General features: G+C 41.6%; 1 pseudogene; it reads right to left on the bottom strand.

Annotated features, from left to right (window-relative positions):
- Positions 1-366: 366 nt before the first annotated feature.
- Positions 367-503, bottom strand: LOC121818538 (thymosin beta-4, Y-chromosomal-like; annotated as a pseudogene).
- Between the last annotated feature and the right edge of the window lie 5,648 nt (positions 504-6,151).

Below are 6,151 nucleotides of genomic sequence, written 5' to 3'. Positions count from 1 at the left end.
CTGCTAGAAGTCTAGGTCCTATCCTCAGTCAAGGAACTGGGATCCCACATGCCCTGAGGCTAAAAAAACAACCCTACATTTTATAGCTTTCAGGACACCTTGCACCAACTTGGTTTTTACTCTAGGTTTCACTGTTGTCCCGTTCAGCTTTTTGTTTCACCAACAGCAAGACAGGCAGATGAGGGGGTTGGCCTGCATTTCAGCGCCAACAGTTCTTCATTCTTTGGTGTGAAAAGGGACAGTGTTGTCACTTCACCAAACTTGATCCAATCTCTTTGCATCAAATGAAGGAAAACAGCTATAAGAAGTCAAACAAGAAGGCAATGCTTGTGGAATGTACAGTTCGTATTGGTGGCTCCTGCCTTGTTATGACATTCCTGCTTGCTTCTCCTGTTCAAGCATTTCCTTTGCAGACAGAGGATTTTTCTTTCTTGCGCTTCTCTCTTCTTCAGGTTTCATTTGTTGGATTTCTCAAGGTCAGCCATACCAAGTTTGTCGGACATGGTTTCAGAGGAAGCAGAGCAAGGTATATGAGTGAGTGGAGTCTGATTTGACCAGTGGCTGCCCAGAGTCTTAGTCTGGTTAAGTTGGACCCAGTCCAGCTCCAGCCAGCATTTCCCACTGTGGAATCTGGGGAGAGTCTGGGAAGAATAGGGAAATCTTCCAAACAAATTGGAAATGGTGGCAAGCCAATTAGATCAGGACCCTGATGTAAAGATGGTGGAGCTCAGAACTGAGAGGAATTTATCCATGGCCCTTGGACATGGCAGGAAAGACAGAGAACTCTTAAGTGTTCAAGGGATGCCATGTCTGTGTTTCTTGTTACTGAAGCTGCTGGAAAGTCAAAGTGTTAGTCACTCGGTCATGTCCAACTCTTTGCAATCCCATGGATTATAGCCCACCAGGCTCCTCTGTCCATGGAATTCTCCAGACAAGAATACTGGCATGGGCTGCTGTTCCCTTCTTCAGGGAATCTTCCTGACTCAGGGATTAGACCCATGTCTCCCTCATTGCAGGCAGATTCTTTACCATCTGAGCTGCCAGGAAATCTGCTGAAAGTCTCCTTCAATCCCAGCACTGCCGCCAAAACTTTTTTTTTTTTTTAATTCAACTGAGTAAATTTAAAGATCAAGTTGGCTTTATTCAATAATAATGAATCAGGCACAATCCTAGGTAGCAAATAGAAAAGAGTTCTGCCAAGCAGCAGGAAAGGTGTTTATAGACAGAAAAGAGTCAAGAAAGGTAAATTTCTAGCAAAGAGTAGATAGATTGAGATTTAGGTCAAGCTCCTTTAGGGGAGGGAAGGGGTCTTGAGGGATTGCCTCACTCGTGCTAACCAGGAAATTCCAGACTAACCAGTTAAAACTACATTCTTGGAGGAGGTTGAAACTGCCATTAAGCTAGGTATTAAATCATTTGCTGACATGGGGCCTAGTACAAATGATGCCATTTGGGGCCTGCTACTTCTTTATCAAGTGTAGTAAATGGGAATCTAAATGAAGGAGAAGCTGAAATTCTTTATACTGCTTTTATAATTTTTCTAGAGTTGCAATACCAAAATATAAAGCTATTAAAAAACAACAACAACAACTTGCCTAGGGCTTCCCTGGTGGTTCAGTGGTAAAAAATCCACCTGCCAACACAGGAGACATGAGTTCAATCCCTGGTCTGGAAAGATTCCACATGCCAAGGAAGAACTAAGCATCATAACTATTGAGCCTGAGCTCTAGAGTCCAGGAGCTGCAACTACTGAAGCCTGGGTGCCCCGAAATGAGAAGCCTGCCCACTACAATTGGAGAATAGTAGTCTCTGCTCTCTGAAACTAGAGAAAAGCAACTAGAGAACAATACATGCAGCTATAAAGACCCAGCACAGCCATAAATAAATAAATAAATAAAATCATTTTTTTAATTGCCTAAAAAAAGCAAACAAATATTTGTGACCTCAAAACTAATTCTAATAAGAAATAAAAGAACAGACAGCTGAAGTTCCAAATTAAACAAGACATTTTAAAATGGTGCTGAGAAAAAGATTCAAATTTAAAAAAAATCATTCCATTCATCTAAGCATTTTTATTGAGCTCCACCATGCGGCAGGGATTGTGTCAGGTGCTGGACTAAATGTCAAGATGAATAGATATGAGCAATAGTGAAAGAGACAGAGATGCATAAACATGATTAAGAACTCCAGCCAAGGTGATACAAGGAATCCACAGATTAATATGGCAATTACTGGTGTTAAGCTAATTAAACAAGGTGGATATTAGAATGTGGTGGCTCTAATACCTTAGCAGATTATGCTAAGTGTCAATGAAAAAATGTTGCCTGCCATATCAGTAAACAAAGGATGCTGCAACCATTAGGCCATCACATTACAGCCACCTTCAATAGAAAGCCCTGAGAAAACTCAGGATGGAAACAGGATGCCTGCAATCAAGCTGTCAATCACTGCAGTCACCCCCAAGGACGCACCTTAAGGAGGCTCAGGATGGGAAAACTCAGGATACTGGGCCCAGATAGCTGAGAAGCATATCGAAGGAATGAGTTCAATGAGTTTCAACTTTTGCATCCTCCCTGCCCCTCCCTGTCCCACACACATAGTAAAGTTCTAAAGTTCTTAACTAGAGATATCTGATTTTCTCTAATTAATAGTAATTTTTTGATGTTCCAAGAACCTGACCTTGGTCACGAAAACATCTATATATTCTGGCTCCTCCCTTACCTCTTTGGAGTAGTCCCTCAGAGCAATCTGAGAGTCCTGTCTCCCAGGCTTGAAGTCCTGAGAATGTCCATCAAATAAAACATAACTCAAATTTATGTTGTGTATCTTTTTTTTTCAGTCAACAGACTATAATCTAAGCTTGTACGTGCCTCTATGTTAGGAAATCAAAACCTAAGGACAACCAATCACAACCAATTAGTCTTTTCCAAATAATACATTGAGCTGTAGCCAATCAAATAAGTTCCTTGCTTTGCTTCCACCTTTTCCTTATAAAATCTTTCCTCTAACCTCTGTCAGGGGAGTGCTCCTAACCACTTCTGGTTTGTTGTTGCTTCATTTGATTTAGTTTTTGCTCAAAGGAACTCAAAATTTTGAATAAACCTCAATTTATCTTTTAACACAGGTAAAATACAAAAAGAAAAAAACCAGGAAGACATGGCTGAGTCCCAGAACTGGACAAACATTTCTATGGGCCGAAGCCGAAGCAGTGAACAGGGCCGATAGGAATAAGTTCTGGGCCTGGAAACAGGCACTGTGACCAGAGTTGGGACATTGCCAGGAAAAGTTAACTGAAACCAAGCCCTATTCAAGTGGGAGGGGTGGGGGTCGGGAGAGAAGAGGGCTGGAGTGGAGATCCTCCCAATAGTGAAAAGAAGTTAAAAAAAAAGAAAAAGAACTTGGAATCCAGCAATTAGAAAAGTTTAAGATTGAGAAGACGGATAATTATGAACACTCACACTGTCTTAGGTGCTTTACACAAACTAACTTCTTTAATTCTCTCACAACCCTATGAGGAAAGTACTGGAGTACAGCAAGCTTAATCAGCTTGCTAATAAGCGGCAGAACTGGTTTTTCCATGCCCTCCTCCAGGGCATCTTCCAGGACCAGGGATCAAACCTGCATCTCTTCCATCTCCTGCATGGACAGGTGGGTTCTTTACCGCTAGTGCCTCCTGGGAAGCCCCTTCAGCATCACAGTTTCTCCTTAAAGCAGAGTGGTAGGAAGTCTAGCTTGCCTCCTCTTTCACTCTGAGTTAAAACATCTTGTGTGTGCTTGTTGTGCTAAGTTGCTTCAGTCATGTCTGACTCTTTGCCACCTTATGGACTTATGTTGTGTATGGACTGTTGACAACCAGGCTCCCTCAGGCCACGTGATTCTCCAGGCAAGAACACTGGAGTGGGTTAGGAGACCTTCCCCACCAAGGGACTGAACCCATGTCTCTTTTGTCTCCTGCCTTGGCAGGCAGGTTCTTTACCACTAGCGCCACCTGGGAAGCTCAAAAATGTCTTGGGTTCTATTAAATATCTTATTCTGGATAGGAGTACAATGAGTAATTACTACTTAAAAAATCAATTTCATGATGTGCATTTTTCATACTTCAATACATCTGAAAGTTTCTCAGAATTTCTGGTGGCCAGGAGCTCTCTGTGAGGCTGTCCTTGATAGATCAGAAGAATGAGGATCGGAGGCATGAAGAAAACCCTAAATACATTTTAAGAAGTGGAGGCGTCATCTATGCTCTAACTGGCACCAATGTGATGTGAAAAAATATGGACATCAGTGTCTGAATAGAAAAAAGTGAAGAAATTCTAGGAACACTGTTTACTTTTATGTATGTACACAGTAATGCATAGTAAAACTTGATGCCTACATCAAAAGAACTGTTTTTAATAAGTATTTTAATAAAATAAAAATTATATGTGAACAAAGCATTGTGGCAAGGTTTACTTGGCAGGCTTGTTTTTTCTTTTTTTCCCCATAAGTGGCACCACACAAAATAGTGTTGCATCCTCCTGCATTTCATACAATATGGTATCATTTCATATCTCCCAACTAGAGTTTGTTTCTGTGACACTATCTTTGATCCCCCAATATCAACCCAGGGCAGAAATAAGCCCCAAATTACCTTTCAAAGACCTGTAGTGACCGATATGGAAGACTTCAAAGGAGAAAATTTCAATTATTAATTATCCCTGGGGAGGGAGAAAGAGGAAGAAAGGAATAGAATGAAACCAAACCTTGAGAGTAACTATAATGTCTTATATCCTGAAAAAAATTTCTGAAGCAGATAATGCAGAATGTTAAGAATTCTTGGGCTTCTCTGGTGGCTCAGTGGTAAAAAAAAAAAAAAAATCCACCTGCCAGTGTAGGAGACACAGGTTTGATCCCTGATCTAGGAGAATCCCACATGCCGAGGAGCAACTAGGCCCATTTGTCACAACTATTGAGCTTGTGCCCTAGAACCCAGAAGCTGCAACTACTGAGCCCGTGTGCTACAGCTGTTGAAGCACGAATGCCCTACAGCCTATGCTCCATAACTGGAGAAGCCACCGTAGTGAGAAGCCTGAGCAGCACAGCTAGAGAGTAGCCCTCACTTGCCACAACTAGGGAAAAGCCCGAGCAGCAACAAAGACCTGCACAGCCAAAAATAGATAAATAAATAAAACTAGATATCTTTTAAAAAGAGTTCTTTAAATGCTGTAGTGGGTATATTCATGTAATATTATTCCCTGTTCTTATTTTTACATCTGAACTCTTTCACAATAAAAATACAAAATAAAAATAAATAAAATACTGCAGAGCCCTTTCCTATCAGAGTGGAAAGAGTATTCAAAAGAAAGTGTTATGACTTCCTGCTTGATTTTTGCTTTCCTATGAAGCCTCGGATGCTGTTGACAGACATAGTTTTACATGAGTGTGAAATCGGAAAGGGCTCTGGGAGTTGGGCGCGACTGACATGGAATCTGGCAGAAATGGCACAAATAATCCTTAAGTATGAAGGAAGGTGGATATGCTGGGTCTGAGGTACCAAGTGTTCTTCTGTAAGCTTCAAAGAGATTCTAAGGCATGACTCCAGCAAATATTTCCAAAGATTGCTTTATTTGTTTTGCTTTTTAAAATGCACTTCTTTTTCAGGTAACTTGGAAGAGATGGAGATGTTACCTGGACTCTAGTAAATGAGTCAGGTATGTGAGGATAGAGAAACAGATTCTAGATCAATGCTGCTGAAGAAGCTAAGTCGCTTCAGTTGTATCCAACTCTGTGTGACCCCATAGACGGCAGCCCACCAGGCTCCCCTGTCCCTGGGATTCTCCAGGCAAGAACACTGGAGTGGGTTGCCATTTCCTTCCCCAATGCATGAAAGTGAAAAGTGAAAGTGAAGTCACTCAATCGTGTCCAACTCTTTGCTACCCCATGGACTGGAGCCTACCAGGCTCTTCCATCCATGGGATTTTCCAGGCAAGAGTACTGGAGTGGGGGCCATTGCCTTCTCCCTAGATCAATGAGAGGCTGTCTAATATTAATATGAAGGGAGAATCAGAACCACAGTCAGGAAATTTGGTTCCAAGTCCAGGTCTACAGTTAACTAGCTGGGAGGCATCTATAGTTTTCATCACATATAAAATAAGGATATAGTGATTTCCTTGGT

The sequence above is a fragment of the Ovis aries genome, chromosome 2 (assembly GCF_016772045.2).
Source record: "Ovis aries strain OAR_USU_Benz2616 breed Rambouillet chromosome 2, ARS-UI_Ramb_v3.0, whole genome shotgun sequence".
NCBI lineage: Eukaryota > Metazoa > Chordata > Mammalia > Artiodactyla > Bovidae > Ovis > Ovis aries.
Note: the sequence above shows the minus strand (reverse complement) of the source record. Positions and strands in the feature narration are given on the sequence as shown.